At 31.8% G+C, this 17,789-nt stretch overlaps 1 protein-coding gene and 1 long non-coding RNA gene across 3 annotated transcripts in view; one reads left to right on the top strand and one right to left on the bottom strand.

The window, feature by feature from the left end:
• The window catches only part of DCX-EMAP (Doublecortin-domain-containing echinoderm-microtubule-associated protein), a 1,094,074-nt gene that overhangs the window by 289,172 nt on the left and 787,113 nt on the right, over nucleotides 1-17,789 (top strand). The gene's annotated exons all lie outside the window — the stretch shown is intronic.
• LOC140433366 (uncharacterized) lies at nucleotides 3,779-4,266 on the bottom strand. The gene is made up of 3 exons (XR_011949937.1): nucleotides 4,160-4,266; nucleotides 3,953-4,100; nucleotides 3,779-3,902 (listed from the first exon to the last, which is right to left on the bottom strand). It is a non-coding gene; the product is annotated as an uncharacterized lncRNA (long non-coding RNA).

Here is a 17,789-nt window from a genome sequence, read left to right on the forward strand (position 1 = left end):
TCAATAGAAACAGACGTATTAACATATATAGAACAAAAAAGACTAAAGTGGTATGGACATGTAAGAAGAACTAGCGACAGCAGATGGATAAAGAGAATAACCGAATGGAGAACCATAGGAAGGAGGAAAAGAGGACGACCCCGAAAATCCTGGAGGAACGAAGTAGACAACGCCATGAGTAAGAGAGGCCTAAACGATGGAGAATGGTACAACAGAGAGAGATGTAGAGATAAGAATACTGTAGAATCCCTAAATATCTATAATTAGGATAATATATTAATAATAGGTCGCCAGTCAACAAGTGGCTGCAAATAGGTTTAATTCAACCAATAGTAATTAATTTTTAAACAAAAATATAATTTCGGTTATTTATTTTTTAAATAAAATACGCTGCTTAATGTATATTCATGTTTTTTTATATCAAATTTTATTGATTAAAATTACAAAAAATGTTATCAATAAGTTAACTTTTGGTGTTTGTAATTCGAGTATAATTCGAGTATATTGTCTGTTTAAATTCAAATATGGTTGTATAAATTAATCAATACATTTTTTTCCTCCCCTGTATTCATCCGATCCTTAATAGTACCGCTGAGGCTCGGGAATACATCTCGCTAAAGACAGAAGGGCGTAAGTCGTTGAGAAGAAAAGACGCAACCCGCTAGTGACCGAGGCAATTATATTGAATTCGTTTTTTGTTCGTTGTTTCGTAAAGTAGTGCAAATCATGGTAATTAGCGGTAAGTTCTTCACTTAGTTTTACCTTAACCTTTAAATTGTTTTTTGATTGTTTATTGCAACCATTTAAATTTTAATAATTATTTGCACCTATGAGTTAAAGTTTATTTATCTTGCCAGAGCTATCGAAGGAATAGTTCATGTTAGTTTAATTTCTATTAATTCGTAATAGTACATTATTTGTTGAATCCCCACATTGGCCCATCTAGCCGGATTTAAACTCATTTGTTGAAAAAAATATTTTGTTATAATATAAATTTGAATGGTTGGTTTCGTCTAATGTATTTTTTATCGTTTTGAGGGTTCTTATCTTAAGAAACCGGGTTGATTAAGTTGCTTCTCTTGTCGAAAGCTATTAAATTCGAGGCTCGAGAATAATTTATGACCTTTTAAAGTGGACCATACTTTTTAAAAGGGGAGTATAGTCGTTTTAATAAAGTATCAAATTTCAAATCGTTAATTTCGGGCATTTCGGGGTTTTAGGTCCGCTTGCCATTATGCTAAATTCAGTACTGAATTTAGCACTAAAAATATTGTATCTACAAAATAGGTGCGCGCGCCGATTCAGTACTAAAAATTAGAACATGTTCTAATTTCTTGTACTAAAAATGATCCAATATTAACTTAAACTGAGGTTATGTTATACGTATGTTTCTATGTTTATGCTTTGTTTTTAAATATGTGGAGTCAGAAGCAAATAGAAAATTTAATCGAACTATATAAAGCAAATCCTTGTTTATATGTGCCAAAGCATCCATTGTATAAAAATAGGAATGCGAGAGTAAAAGCTTTGGAAGAAATAAAGGCGGAATTGTATAAACTCGGTGTAGATGTAAGTGTGGCAGAGATAAAAGCCAAGTTTAACAATTTAAGAACTAACTTTTTACAACAGCATAGAATATATTTATCATTTATAAAAAGCGGAGCTGGTAGCGATGATGTAAGTAATATTTCTATTACATTATGGCTTTTTATGTCTATTTGTTGGGCTAATTTGATTAGAATTTTGTTAACACTGAAACCATTACGATAAGTCGCGTACACAAACAAATAGACATCAAAAAAGTAGCAGTAGACATCAAAAAAGTAATGTTTTTTATAAAGCCTAATAGTTGCTCTATAATTATTTTATTTTATTAGATTGACAAACCTACGCTATGGTATTACGAAAAAATATTGTTCGTAGCGGAGCATTGCATACCTAGGTGCTCACAGGACAGCCTTTCGGCTTTAACAGTCCTACCAGCCAATGAAAATGCTACCATGGATTATGTTCAAGAAAATGAAATACATTTGATAAGTAGTCAGAATCAGGAAGAGGAGATTGAAAATTTTCAAAATTATGATTATTGTATTGTGAGTATATTTATCAATTTTCTTGAAATTTTTTAATTGGAAAATAATTATGAGGAATTTTAGTTTGAGGAGATAATAGTGTCAAAAAATTTATTGGGAATTAAAATCACATAAGCTGAAAAGTCTTTTTTTACTAATGTTTTAACTTCTAAATCAGAAGCTTGTCAAAATATCAATACAAATATAAATAACTTATTTATTATCATATTAATCATTTATTGATATGGTTGATTTTACAGAGTCCTTCTACATCACAGAATCTGCCTACCCCTTCGTTAAGAGACAGCACCCCCTCTGGAGGAGATATTATTAGAAAGAGTCTAAAAAAAAGAAATAAACCTGACGATGAGGGGATTGAAAATGAAAATTTTCATGATTATTGTATTGTGAGTATAAACTTTTATTTATCAATTTTTTTTTTTGAAATTTTTTAATTGGAAAATAATTATGAAGAATTTTAGTTTGAGGAGATAATAGTGTCAAAAAATTTATTGGGAATTAAAATCACATAAGCTGAAAAGTCTTTTTTTACTAACGTTTTAACTTCTAAATCGGAAGCTTGTCAAAATATGAATACAAATATAAATAACTTCTTATTTATTTATTAACATATTAATCATTTATTGATATGGTTGATTTTACAGAGTCCTTCTGCATCACATAATGTGCCTACCCCTTCATTAAGAGACAATGCCACCTCTGGAGGAGATATTATTAGAAAGAGGCTAAAAAAAAGAAATAAACCTGACGATGAGGGGATTTTTTTGAATAAAGCGGCTGATGTTTTGTCATCTTTAACAAATGCTCTGGCCAATGAAGAGCAACCAAAACCTGTGGAGACTCTTCCTGCAAAATCAAATTTAAAAATATTTGCAGAATTTGTAGAGAGTCAATTAGAGTTTTTGGTGTCTGATGAAGAGACACTATTAGATACTCAAGAAAAAATAACAAACATTATTTGGGATGCCAGAAAAAAAATTTAAAAAAATAAAAATTCATAATTATGTATGTTTCGTTTTATTTAAATTTCAAGTTACTCATTTATTAATAATAATATACATTTTTTACATGTTACATCTCTGTATAGCAGCATTTTGCCAGTCAACTGAACCACTGTCACTGTTGAAATACTCTTTAAATTCATTTCTTATATTATGAGCTCTAGCTGTCGAACGATTACCTGCTTGATTACTTAATCTATTTGAAAACACAACCTGTGATTCATCTTGTTCTATATATGCTTTAAAATTTTCTGAAACTAATAAATTATGCAACGCTAAGCAAGCCAATATTATTTTTTCTACTTTATCTGCATTTAAATTTATTGGATTAAGCAATACTCTAAATCTGTTAGCTAAGATTCCAAATGAGCTTTCAATCATTCGACGGGCTCTAGAGAGTCGATAATTAAATATTTTTTCAGATTCTGACAATCCCCTATTAGGATAAGGTTTCATAATTCGACTGGTTAACGGAAATGCATCATCTGCAATTAATACAAATTAATACAAAAAAATTTAAAGAGTTATTTTCTAGTGCTCCACACAGATTACTTTCTCGGAAAACACCACCATCACTTATGCGGCCATTTATTCCTACATTATAGTAAGTGAATTTATAAGCTGAATCACACATGGCTAATAGAACTATTGAGTGATTCCCTTTATAATTGTAATAATATCAACCAGCAGATATCGGAGGTTTAAACATTACATGTTTTCCATCCAAAGCACCAATACAGTTGGGAAACTGCCACATTTCTTGAAACCCTTTAGCAACATTTAACCACTCTCTAGAAGATGTTGGGGTCTAAAAATAATGTTAGTTAGTTTTCATAATTTTATCTCATACATATTTACCTTCAAATATATTTCCTTTAGACTGGTATATATAGCTTCACAAACTTCAGGTACAAACCTAGAAATGCTACTTTCATGTATACGAGTTGAATACATTAATGATCTAAAGGTTTGCACAGTTGCTAAAAATCTTAATGTAGTTTCCAACCTAAACAAAAAACGAGGCATCAAATTTATACATCTATCTAAATACAATACTATACAAACCTGCATCTTGCTGAAATACTTTCTCTAAATTGCGTATCCTGTTTTTTTATCTTATTCTCAACTAGTCCTAATAATTTTATAAACACAGTATTATTCATTCGTAAAAAGTTTTTATATGCCAAAGGGTCTTCTACTAATAATTCTTCATTCAACATATTTAATATTCCTTTGCCCAACCCTCTTCTCTCGATCCATTTTTTTCTCCATTATTACAATTAAATAAAGCTGCTGCACATAATTTTAGCTTCTTTTTTACCATCATTATTTACCTGTTTGTTTTTTTACTCTAATTATACAACCAAAACAAACTTCAGGTAGGTTAGACTGTCAATACAAAATTGGTAGAGCGCATGCTTACAGGCTAATTAAAATTAAGATAGTTGCAAACACAAACATACATTTTTCATACTAAATCGACTCGAGCAACTAACTAATATTTTTAGTGCTAAATTCAGTACTGAAATTAGCATAATGGCAAGCGGACCTTAGACCACATTCTTGTACATTTTCGTTTGTATATTATTATTGGAATTTGTTAGAGATTTTGCAATGGAGAAGTTAAAAGAGAGGAATAAAAAGCTCAAATTTTTAAGAAAAACGGCTTTAAATGACATTCAGGTAATTTTCGATTTGGGTTTTAAATCTGTAAGCGATATTTCGATCCGACCTTCATTTAAAATTAGAGTAGAAGAATTAAATTCAATTCGTGAAGAATTCTTAAAACATCACACAAATATTATTGGTAATATTCTTTCTGTGCCAGAAGCGGATACGAGGGTTGAAGAAAATGTTCGGGAGTTATTTTTGGAACAATTTTACAAAATAAAACTATTTAGTGCGGAATTATTTGAGCCAAAATATGAAACTCCAGAACCGTTTAGATCGGTGGTAGTTCCACAATCTAATATTCACTTGCCTAAAATAGAGCTGACTAAATTTAAGGGCGATTTTAAGGAGTTTAGTTCATTTTTAGACTTATATAATTCGGTTGTACATAATAACGCAGGCCTAGCAGACGTAGAAAAGTTTAAGTATTTGAAAGGATGTTTAGAAGGGACTCCACTTAGTTTGATTCGTAATTTGTCAATAAATAGCAATAATTATCAAATTGCTTACGATCTAATTGTTAAACGGTACACAAATGTTCGTCTTTGTGCGACCGCGCATTGGGATGCGATCACGGGCGTACAGAAAATATCGGTAGTTAATTCGAAAAATCTGGCTAAATTAGTAGACACGTTTTTAGAAAATTTAGCCAAATTGGGACATTGGGACTTTATTATGTTTAATTTACTTTTGTCGAAACTAGACGCGGATTCAGTAAAGTTATTTGAGATATAAATTCAGTAAAGTTATTTGAGTTCGAATAAAATCCCGTCATTTCAAAAATTGGTAGAGTTTATTGAAACTCAGTACATTGCTTACTATAACTTGAATAGTAGCGTAAGTGAATCTAAGAAATCGTCGCGGGCCCCAACTTATACGGAGCCAAAGTGTAATTATAAACATTCTAATCAGTCAAGGCATAATCGTAGTTCATCCTTTGTTACAAATTAGTCGTCAATATGTTGTGCTTTATGTAAACAAAGTCATTTTCTAAACCAGTGCTCGTTGTTTTTGAAAAAATCTCCAAAAGAAAGATACCAATTTTGTAAAGAATCTTCCTCGTGTTTTAGGTGTCTTAATCAGGCTAATCATTCTGTCAAGTCGTGTCCAAAGGCCTTTAAATGTAGTAAATGTTATAGTCACCTTCATAATAGTTTGTTGCACTTCGATAGAAATCGTTCCAATAGTCAGTCGTTCACAGAAAATACTAATAATACAGAGGCATCGGGAGTCGAACAAAATTCGCCTGAAATATCACATTGTGCTGCTAGTTTTGTAGGGAAGAAAAACGAAACAAAAAAGGAAATATTGCTCGGTACCGTTTTAGTTTACGCGATTGATAGTAAAGGGTGTAAACAGCCCTTGAGATGTCTTCTACATTCGGGTTCAATGAGTTCGTTCATTAGTCGAAAAGCTGCCAGTACACTAAGCTGGCCTAAAACTCCTTGTTTATTTGAAGTTAACGGACTCAATTCGATGCAAACGAAACTGAAATTGACATATCGACGTGGAATTATATTAACAATTTGAAGTTAGCCGATCCCGAATTTAACTGTAGTCAATCTATTGATTTGTTAATTGGTTGTAGCAAATTTTCGAAGGTGTTGTTAGAAGGTAAAATTGAAGGTAAAGCGGGACAACCAGATGCCCTAAATACCGTTTTTGGCTATATTTTGTTAGAACCCACTAGCACACCTAACTTTTCGTTCGCTTGTTTGTCTTTCAAATATTGAAGACCCACTAGATTCTTCATTATCGAAATTTTGGGAACTGGAAAATATACCGGAAAAGCCAGTTTTAGAACCAGAAGACGCTCTGTGCGAGAACGTTTATCGGGAAATTCATAATCGGGACGTCTCGGATAAATATGTTGTGTCTTTGCCTTTTCGTGAATCGCCGCCTTCTTTGCAAGATAGCTATAATATTGCTTTAAATAGACTGCTATCATTAGAACGGCGCTTATCTCGTCAACCAAGTTTGAAAAAGAATATAATTTTCATATGCAGGAGTATCTTGATTTAGGTCATATGCAGTTAGTCCCTAATGCCGAAATGAAAAGGGGAAAGTATTATATTCCACATCATTGCGTTGTGAAACCAGATAGTGTTTTAAATAAAATTCGAGTTGTGTATAATGCGTCTCAGAAAAGTCCCAGTCTTGGCAAATATTTGAACGACTATTTACTAAGTTACAACAGAACATAGTCTCGCTTTTATTAAATTTTAGACTTAATCGTTTTGCGCTGTGCGCGGACATTCGTCAAATGTATTGCAATATTTTAGTTTCTCCTGAATACACGGATTATCAACGCGTGTTATGGAGATTTTCTAGCCTTGAGGAAATTCAGGAATATCGTTTATTAACCGTTACTTTTGAAATAGTATCTTCACCTTATCTTGCTTTAAGAACTCTCCAACAATTAGCATTAGACGAAGGCTCTCGTTTTCCTAAAGCCGTCTCGCTTATTCGTCATGCGTCGTATATTGATGATTTTGTTTTTGGTGCTTCGACTCTCAAAGAAGCACAAACTTTAGTTGACGAATTAGTCGCTTTCTTAAAGTTAGGAGGCTTTGAGTTACGGAAATGGTGTTCGAATGAACCCAAATTGTTGTCGCAATTTCCTGAATCCCATATTAATCCTCATTCCATTAATTTTGATCCAGAAGCAAATGGTCCTTCATTAAAAATCCTTGGTTTGAAATGGATTGCATAGTCCGACGTCTTTCAATTTTCAGTCAAATTGCAAGACGTCCCTTGTACCAAAAGATCGTTTTTGTCCTAATTAGCTCGAATTTATGATCCTTGTGGTTACTTAACACCTATTAACTTTTTCATTAAACATTTAATTCAACAACTTTGAGCATACGGTCTTAAATGGAATTCGTGGCATGGCCCTCCTTCGGAAATAATTCGTGTATGGGAGCAATATAAGAGCGAACTATCTCTTATTTTACAGTTCAAAATTCCTCGTTTTTTGAATATTTTCTCATGTCCCATCTTAGAGCTTCATGGATTTGCCGATGCTAGTGCAAAGGGATATGCTTGTCTCGTTTATATTCGTAGTGTTGATACTCGCAACCTAGTTCAAGTTAATTTACTGTGTGCCAAATCGAAAGGAGATCCTATAAAACAGATTACTATACCTCGATTAGAATTGTTAGCTGCTGTTCATTTGGTAAAACATATATGTCGTTTGTGTTAGAGTCGTGGAAGCATATAATATTTCAAAATGTGTATGCTTGGTTAGATTCGCAAATCGTATTGCACTAGATTAAAAGTTCCCCCTCGAGATTCAAAACTTTCGTCGCAAATCGCATTTCGTATATATTGTCCCATAGTCAAAATTGTTCTTGGCATTATATCGAATCTCGAAATATTGCAGCCGATGCGCCTTCGCGAGGTCTGTTACCGGCAGCTTTTCTATCAAAATTAGACTGGTTAACAGGTCCTTCGTTTTTGTATAATATTCCATTAATTTTTCCAGGGGTTCTTCCCTCATTGCAGGAAAAATCCTCTTTGGAAGAGATAAAGAAAGCTTTAGAGAGAAAAGCCGTGCGACGATATATAGAGTTTTAAAAAAGCACAACTATAAGCAGTACAAAATATTACCGGTACAAGAACTTACCGATGTTCATAAGAGAAAGCGTTTACAGTTCAGTCAAGACATGCTTACAAATTTGAACAATGATCCCCTAATTATTTTTATAACATTTTATGTACAGATGAATCAAATTTTTCAACTTCAGGCATTTTTAATAGAAGAAATAGGTATTCGTGGGAACAGAAAAATAATATGAAAAGAAAAATTAAGCAAATAAAAAAGTCAGGAAAAAAATCAATAAATGTGTGGTGCAGAATATTTTAAAACAAAATAGTTGAACCATTGTTTTATGATTAGTGGATGAGTTATTAAATCAAAATTATACACAAAATCAATTAAATAGTATGATATGGAAACAAGATGGAGCACCGCCACATAATGTAGCCGCTCAAGAACATTTAAATAATCAATTTAATGTATGGATCGTCAATAAGGGTACCATTACATGGCCACCAAATAGTCCCGACTTAACACCATGGGATAGTTTTTTATGGGGGTTTTTAAAAGAAAAAGTGTATTTTGATTCAAATTCAAATATTTAACACTATCACGGCAAAAATTCGCGCGGAAATTGAAAATTTTAATGTTCATAAAAACACAATATCTGGCGCATTAGAAAATTTGAAACGAAGATATTACTTGAGCATTGATAACAATGGAGAGAACTTTGAGCATCTATTGTAATCTTAAATGTAGTATTGTATTAATTTTGTTGACTTTCTAAATATATTTTTTCTAAATATATTTTTTTCTTACCTTAGTATAGTATAGTAGTATCAGACGCCATTATAGAACAAAACTAATGCTACACTATGTTATATATTTGTAATCAGGAAATGCAGGGCTACTCAAAACTATAAAAAATACAGGGTGTCCCATTCGAAATATTGAAGATGCATTTTATTGGCACTCCCTGTATACAAAATTTGGTCTGTTGCTACACTGTTGGTCGGTACAGATAAAATATTACAACTTTTATTTGAAACTTTTTTTTGTATTCCCGAAATTAAGGAAAATAAGTGGTGGGTCAAAATATAATGAGAAACCCTGTAAATCATTCACAGTAAGCCTTGTAATGTTTAACTGTTAACTTCTGTAGCTTGCATCTTCTACAAAGATATGATCAAGTACAAGCACGATGCAAAACTATAAATTGGATATATCCAGTTTTTAAATGGCCATCCCAGTAAAATCCATCGCCTAACTATCTAAATTTCCGAGAATTGCATCGGGAGCCAGTTCATATGCAATCACTTTTATCTCGTTACAAAGGTTAAATAATTAATATTGATATCATTACTTAAAAAGATGTGGCTACATAGATTAAAAGCATCAAAGAAATATATCGACGTAAACCGGGTTGATCATTAGGCCGACATTAAGGAAAATCCAATAACATTAGTAGTGCCACACCTATAATGAAAACACATTATCGAACTTCATTAGAACGGTGAGTATCTGAGAGTTTATATTCAATGCGATTCTATAAGCATATCGCATGATTTTAAGACTAAAAATTGTTCATGTTTTGCATATAATTATTCCTTTTATTTTATCTATTTATCTTTATTGATCTTACCACACTGAACGACGATTCGATTCAATCTGGGTATATACAATTGGGTCAGGAAAGTGTTCATCATAATTTCTCGACTGAGTGGTGTCATGACAAATATTCAAAGGTCGTATTTACGGAAGAATATTTAATAATAATTTAAAACATATAATAAAAATAATATATGTATTATTAAAAAAAAGTAGGTTAGATGTCTAAAAAGGATGTCCCCACCGCTGTCTACCAGATTTATTGTGTACCTTTTTAGGCTCTTACTGAAGAGTCTGACAATACGGCAATAAAAAAAACTAGTTCTGTTTAATTCAACTAAGATTTTGCTACCATGTACTATTTCGCTTCCTTTTTGGCAACTATATAGTTTTGAAGATCTGTGTCCGACCTATTTTCTTGCCACTGTTTATATAATTTTCTTTTCTCTTTTATTTTTTCTTGAGCTTCGTTTAACCACTGCCATATCTCTTTATTCCAAACTTTTTTCCTGACAGTTTTCCATTGCCATACATTAATGGTTATTTTAAAATGTCTTTTATATATAACATAAATTGCTAATAAATATTTTTTTTTTAATTCGAACCTATTATCAATAAAAATATTCATTCAAATTCATTCAAATGTAATTTTCAACGTACATTAAAACGACTTTATTTTAACATATATTATGTATAACATATTCATGTATAAAAGATAACAAATATGTATTTTCGACTTTAGGGAATCGCCTGTTTCTGTACTTCCGTGTAGAGATCTTAAACACATAAACTATGCCATAACTAATCGATACCATGAGATGCCTTTAATGAAAAATATTCTTTATAAATAGATTTTTCTAAATTATGTTGACAATTAATTTTCTTCATAACACAGCCATTAAAAAAATATCTATAGCAACCTCCAATGGGGGTGTATATAAACTTCCACCCTACAGACGGATATGAGTCGTTATTGGAAAGTGTCATCTGTTGTGACTCCTCCCTTTAAAATAATAAAATAGTAGGAAAACAAGCAATTTGATGGAAATACGTAGCAACCAATTGAGGTTACCTAATAAACAAAGAGGGTGTTTACTAACTGTTTTATGGACACAACCTACATTTCTATATATTATGAAGTACATTAGAAAATGAAATAAAATTTCTATTTTAACCCACATATTACTGAAACTATTTTTTTTTTTAAATTTCATCTTTACTTAAAGGAAATATAAGGAAATGTGTCTTATTTAACGACAAAAAATACTAAAATAATAATTTTTGCATTAGCTGTCAAAATATGTCATGTTCTTTTAAAAGGACAGCAGTAAGAAGAGTATATATTAGAAAGTAAAACTTTATTACTACAACAATAATTACAAAGTATGGAAATGCTTAACACATTGTTTAGGGTGTAATGGTATTTTAAATGTTTCGCACAAAAATTGAACGTTTTCTTGTAAAGTCCGCAACGAGATTGTTTTTCTTGATAAACAATTGAATGGTTCATACCATCATATCTTGAATTTAAGACCATGTCGAGATTCCGTTTTGTTGGGCCGCGTTTGGTATATTTTTTGTAGATTTCCAGAAGGTTGCAAGCTATTTGCCTTCTAAATTCAAGCTGATCAAGGCTTCCTCTGTCTTTTCGGTCCAATTGCCACGTGTTTTGAATAGTTATGTCGATTCCATGTACTATTAGCCGAAAGTACTATTTTTCCCTCTTATAGAGATCCGGTAAAGACTAATGTTTTGGTCACAACGGTCTACGCCACCCATAAAATAATTGTATTGCTTTATTATATTTGGTAGAGAAACAAAAATGTATCTCTTCCTCTTATGAGAAAACCGTTTGACAGGTGATGTGGTTTTACTGAAAAAAAGTTAGATGCAATTGTAACGACACTATTTTCGTACCAGCGACAAACCACAATCCCTATATTTTTATCTAATCTGTAATCGTAAGTTCCCCTTTCTTTTTTTCATAGCAGTTGGAGCGAATAGGGGGCCTTTTAGTGTTCTATTGTCCCTAATTGTACCTCTACCGTAAATACCTCCAGTTTTTAACTTATTTATTAGATGCAAAGATGAGAAGAAGTTATCAAAAAAAAGGTGGAATCTCGTTTTTGGTCAGCGTGATTGAAAAAATCTGCATAAGACAAAACAACCGACGAACCAAGACCGAAGTTTTTGTATAAGGCTGGTATTTGCACTGAGTTGCCTTGATACGGTGTAAACCATACAATATAACCTAGACTTAGAGTACCCATCCAAAGCTTATAACCCCAACGAATGGGTTTCTTTCGTATAAATTGTATCGTAGGGTGCCTTTTAAAATATGGTACCATAGCTTCATCTAGGCTTCTTGTTCGAAAGCAGCGTGATTTAAAAAAAAAATTATTTAGTGCATCATATAATGGCCGTATTTTAGAAAACTTGTCTGTTTTGTCCAAACTATTATTATCACACACAAGAAGAATTTTTATTCTTCTAATATAAGAAGAATTATACGGGAAAATATATATCTCGATAGAGCTCCAGCGACTTTTTCCTGACTATCATCACATGAGTTTTCTAATACATATATCTCTTTGGCAAAACCACGTAGCCGCTCAAAATAAGCACACCCACAAAACACCTAATTTCATTATCTGTAACATCACTAGTCAAGTTTTTTTTTTGTGCCGCGTATGTATTTGTATATGTTGTTATCATATTGAATAGGTTTGTTGTCAAAAAATAACCTGAAGAGCTGTAATGGCGTGCGATTTTGTTTAGGTCCGATTTCTGGTCTCCATTAAACATCTTTAGAATGCTGGTACATATCACCTATAAGCCATTGTGCAGATCCTAGTTTTTCGATAATAATCGAAGGTTTTGTTTCTTCTTTGCTTAGTATGACAAGAGGTACGTCGTCGTCGTCGGAATCCGACTCTTCTGCACTCTGATCTTGATTGCCGAAAATAACCTCCACGTTATTTAATTTAGTTTTCTGCACCATATTTATTTGCACTTTCTATATTTACTTCATCCTTATAAAATCTGTCAGATCTTCTTTTATTTTCTCTTCAGCTATATAAATTTTTAATCCAGTTACTACAATATTGTTTTTAATTTAACTATTTTAATATTAAATTTCTATTTGTTTTCCATCGAACTTTAAAAACTCCCATGGAAATATTTACTTATTATGATATATTTTAAAAAAGTCATAAGTTACATTCCCTTTTTTTATTACCCTGTTAGCACGATTGCCAAATGTCCCTGTGGGAAGGGTTGCGTGCCAGTATTTACCATATTTTTACTAGGCCATTGTTAACGCAATTTACAGAATTTATCCCTAAAAAAAAAAAACGATTATTTCTGTAATAATAAATATACATTATCAATGTCTGCATATTAATTCATTACAAAATTGTTATATATCATGGTATAATGTCCTTCATCATACATCAAAAAGGTTGATTAAGAAAAATCGGTCAAGTTTCGGAACCTTGTTACTAATTTGTTATGCGCAAGACAAAACAAATATATGCGCATAATAAATTCCTTCATTTGAGATTCATATTTTAAAATCGATATCTTTATTGAGATATATAAACTACGTTTATGTTTAAGAGTTTAGCATGCAAATAAGCCATTTATATTGTCTAAAAGTCTATTGTATTATATATATATATATATATATATATATATATATATATATATATATATATATATTGTTTTGTTTCTACTTCTTTCTTTTTGTTTACAAAGAAATAAACACAAATTTTAATGACAGCATAAATTGCAAAAAACAAACAATCTATGAAATAGTAAGTAATTAAATATAAAAAGACATAAAAAATACCACAAGTTTTTAAAATAGAAAGTTACCCAGTATAGATACAATAATGAGTTATGGCTGCAAAAAATAATTTAAAAGATATTACGATATTGCGTATGTGTAAGTTCCTGTCCTCGCAATGGAGAATATTGTTAGAAAGAAATATAGAGGTATATCTGAATACCTTGGAACAATTTTTATTTACGATGTCGGATACTATTATGTGAGTACTTACAACTGCTATCAATTATCACTGAATTTAATTTTAAGTTTTTAAAAATATTACTTTGTACTTTTACGGATGCCTACAAGGCTTATCGATTAACGAAGAGCAACACTTTTTACTTTTTTTTTTCTTAAACAAAAACTGCTCCTTTCAGCTATTGGGAATCAACTCTCTACACGGTCTCTACACTCACTGTCGTTTTTTTCATTCCAAAAACTCTCTTGGCTTAACACCCCATTCCATCAGTCGCTTTCCTTCCTTTTCATTGATCAAAACAAATATGCCTATTTCTTCATTTAAACGTCTTTAAATTTCCCAGTAGTAAGTACTTTATAATTTTCTTGGAACTCCAAATTCCCGACTTCTTTCAAACAACCTTTTTCGTTAATCTTACGTTCAAACACAAATCGTTCTTAAATGCACTTCAAATCCAATAAACAATTCCATGAATAATATCAATAAGATTACAAATATGTTAACAGAGACAACTTTATACTGGGTAAAACCAATACCTATGTTAACAATAATAGGTATTTTACATTTTAAACGCAAGAAACACATATTTTTTAAAAAACTACTTTAACGTATTACAAAATGATATATGTATATATATATATATATATATATATAAAATATTATATATATATATATATATATATATATATATATATATATATATATATATATATATATATAATATAAATCTGACTCGATCTATGTATTATCATATCTATTATAAATATAATATAAAAATATATGATTTTAAAGAAAATTGTAGTTTATTCTCAATAAACATAGTAATTTATTATTATAAGCAGAAATTTAATATTTCTTTATTATAAACAGATAGGTAACAAATCGTTTCTTAAAATATATTATTATATTGTTGAAGTGTAAAATAACCAACAAAGACGACTGACTAATTTCATTATTTCTTTGTAACAAAAACATAACAAATCGTTTCTTTGTTATAATAGTTGATAAAGTTGTTTGTCTGCTGTGTGGTGAAACAAAGACCTAACTATCGCTGCCAGACAGTGGCGGAATGCGGTTGTTAAGTTGCTTGTGTTAGTTTGCAGTTCACTCAGTTAATCTTTGTTTTATTTTATTTTGAGCTACAGTGCATTTTTATATTGTTCTGTTACCATGTCCAAGAAAAGAAAAAAGTTGTGTTGACGGTTAATCAAAAGTAAGCAGTCGTAAGTAAAATTGAAAACAATACTTTCCGTACAGTACGGTATCGGTGGGTCGATAGTGCGAGACATTTTAAAACAAAAGGACAAACTTCTTTTATTTGCATCAATGTGAGAAAGATCTTCTGCCACGAAGAAAAGAAGAACAATGAGAACCTTGTCTTACTTAGAATTAAAGACGGCGATGATTAAATGGATAGGCCAAGTTCGTAACATGGGTATACCAATATCAGGTCCAAAAATTTGCTATAAAAGCGAAACAGTTTTTTGACGTGTTGGGCTTAGAAGGGGATTTTTATGCATCATCTGGTTGGTTGACTTGCTTTAAGCAACTTTATGGGATAAAGAAGATATGATTTCATGGAGAGAAGCTCAGCGGTGACCAGCAGGGAGCTAAGGAATTTAAAAGTGAGTTCAAAGAGTTACTTTCTTTAAATGATCTAAGCTACGAATAAATTTATAACGCAGAGGAATCAGGCCTCTTGTGGAAATGTCCTTTATCTCTGACGTAACTTCAAGTGAAGGTAAATCAGGAGGCCATAAATCCAGCAAAGGATGGATCACGATTATGTGTTGCAGCAACGCTACAGGAAGTTACAAACTGAAGTTGACGGATTTGGCAAAGCAAAATAACCTGAATCTACTAAGGAAAATATGGCAGAAAAATTACCTGTTGATTACTTCAACCAAAGGAATGGGTAAATGGATAAAAAATTTTTTTGACTGGTTCGAAGTCAAATTTGTATCAGTACCGGTTCGAAGTCAAAAACATTTAAAATCAAACCATTTGCCACAAAAAGCTGTGTTGTTTATTGACAACGTCATCTCATATACTGAAACGCTTATGCTGAAGTCTGCTGACGGAAAAATATATACCAAATTTTTGCCCCCAAAAGATGACTGCGTTAGTTCAATCTATGGACCAAGGCGTCATTATCTCAATGAAGAGAAACTCCAGGATAAAGTTACTTCGCTCAAAAATTCAACAAACTTATGAGTTTTGGAAATCATTTACTATTTTCGACTCTATGTACGAAATCGCATCTAAATGGTAGTCTGTAAAGTCTTTAACAATTGGAAAGTCATGGAGAGAACTGTTACTAAATATCAAAAATTGTGTCGAACTAGCAGTTGGTGAAGACTGCCTGTCCTTACAAGTTTATTAAACTCAGTTTCTGGCGGAGAGAATGTGGGCGCAGCAAACCACCAAGAGTGGGTAGACTGTAACGTTAGCGACCCAGGATTCGAGTATTTACCGGATTAAGACATCATAAGAAAATGCGGTTGAGAAAACGAGAACAGTTATGAAGAAGCAGAGGAACGTGTACCTAGTATACGAGTGACTCACAAAGCGGCCTTGTGTTACGTAAATAAACTTTGGTGGTTTTACATGGAATTCCACCAAATAGTGTAGACATAAAAATATAATTATACAAACAACCAAATTTATATGGAATCATCTAATATTTCTTATTATTTTAATCAAATTAAAAACAAACTAACTACGAAGTCAAAGAATATTTATTATAAAGCAATTTATTCACCAATACCTAAAAATTAAAGAAACCCATAAATTCATAAATAATAAAATTGAAATTATTGTTTTGAAGTCAATGGCATACAATATTTCAATGTACAATAAATGATATTTAAATTATTTTTATTTATTTATGTTTGTTTTTAGTAGTCGGTGTTACTAACCCTAGGCCTTATGCAAGCTCCAATTGACGTGGGTATGCTCCTAAACAATTTTTCAAGATTTTATTGTAGTACTTATATTTCTTTTCTTCAAGAGCGGCTTGTACTAGCTGTACAGTGTTTTGTGAATTATGACGGTGAGGTCTATTATTTTTTTAAGCATATCCCACAAATACTCTATAAAATTAAGTTTGAGTGAGAAAGCCGGCCACATAATAGTGATATCGTCTGCTTCAAGGAAGTCTGTAGTGACTCTGCTGGTATGTTGAGGTGCATTATCATGCATGAAAATTACATTTTTTTCCACTGCACTTTTTCAGAGTATAACTACAAGTTATAGAACCAAATCAACATACCTGCAAACTATTAAAGTTGGTTGAATAAAAATTAAAGAAGTTTTTTCACCGATCATATTACTACCCCAAAACTTCCTCACTTCCGCACTTTCTCTTTTATGTCTGTGAACCGATCTGGCTATTTTTGTTCTTGCTTTTCTTCCTCGCTCTCTAAGTACCCAAATATATTGGTTACATGATTTTACACAAATCCTGGTTTCGTCTGAAAATAGCACATTTAGCTAATTTCCAATATTCCAGTTTTGGTATTGAAGACACCGAGATCGATCTTATGCTGCCTGGTTAACTCGGGAACCCCTAACTGTTTTCAGCTTTTAATCTTTGGGCACGAAGTATTTTAATTATCGTTTCAACTGAAATACTTACACATGTACCTTCCAAAAGCTGCTTTTGGAGTTGCGGGTGAGAAAGGGTTAGGTCTCTTCTAGATACTTGGACAATAAAACGATCGTGGCAAGCCATTGTTACTTTTTGGCGATTTTATCTTTGTCTATTCTTAAGCGTTTGTTTCTAACTCCTAATACCTAGCACAGGTTTTTAATTCAACGACCTGTATTACGTCTACCACTGCAGCTATGT

Source organism: Diabrotica undecimpunctata, chromosome 2 (genome assembly GCF_040954645.1).
Source record: "Diabrotica undecimpunctata isolate CICGRU chromosome 2, icDiaUnde3, whole genome shotgun sequence".
Taxonomy (NCBI): Eukaryota; Metazoa; Arthropoda; class Insecta; order Coleoptera; family Chrysomelidae; genus Diabrotica; species Diabrotica undecimpunctata.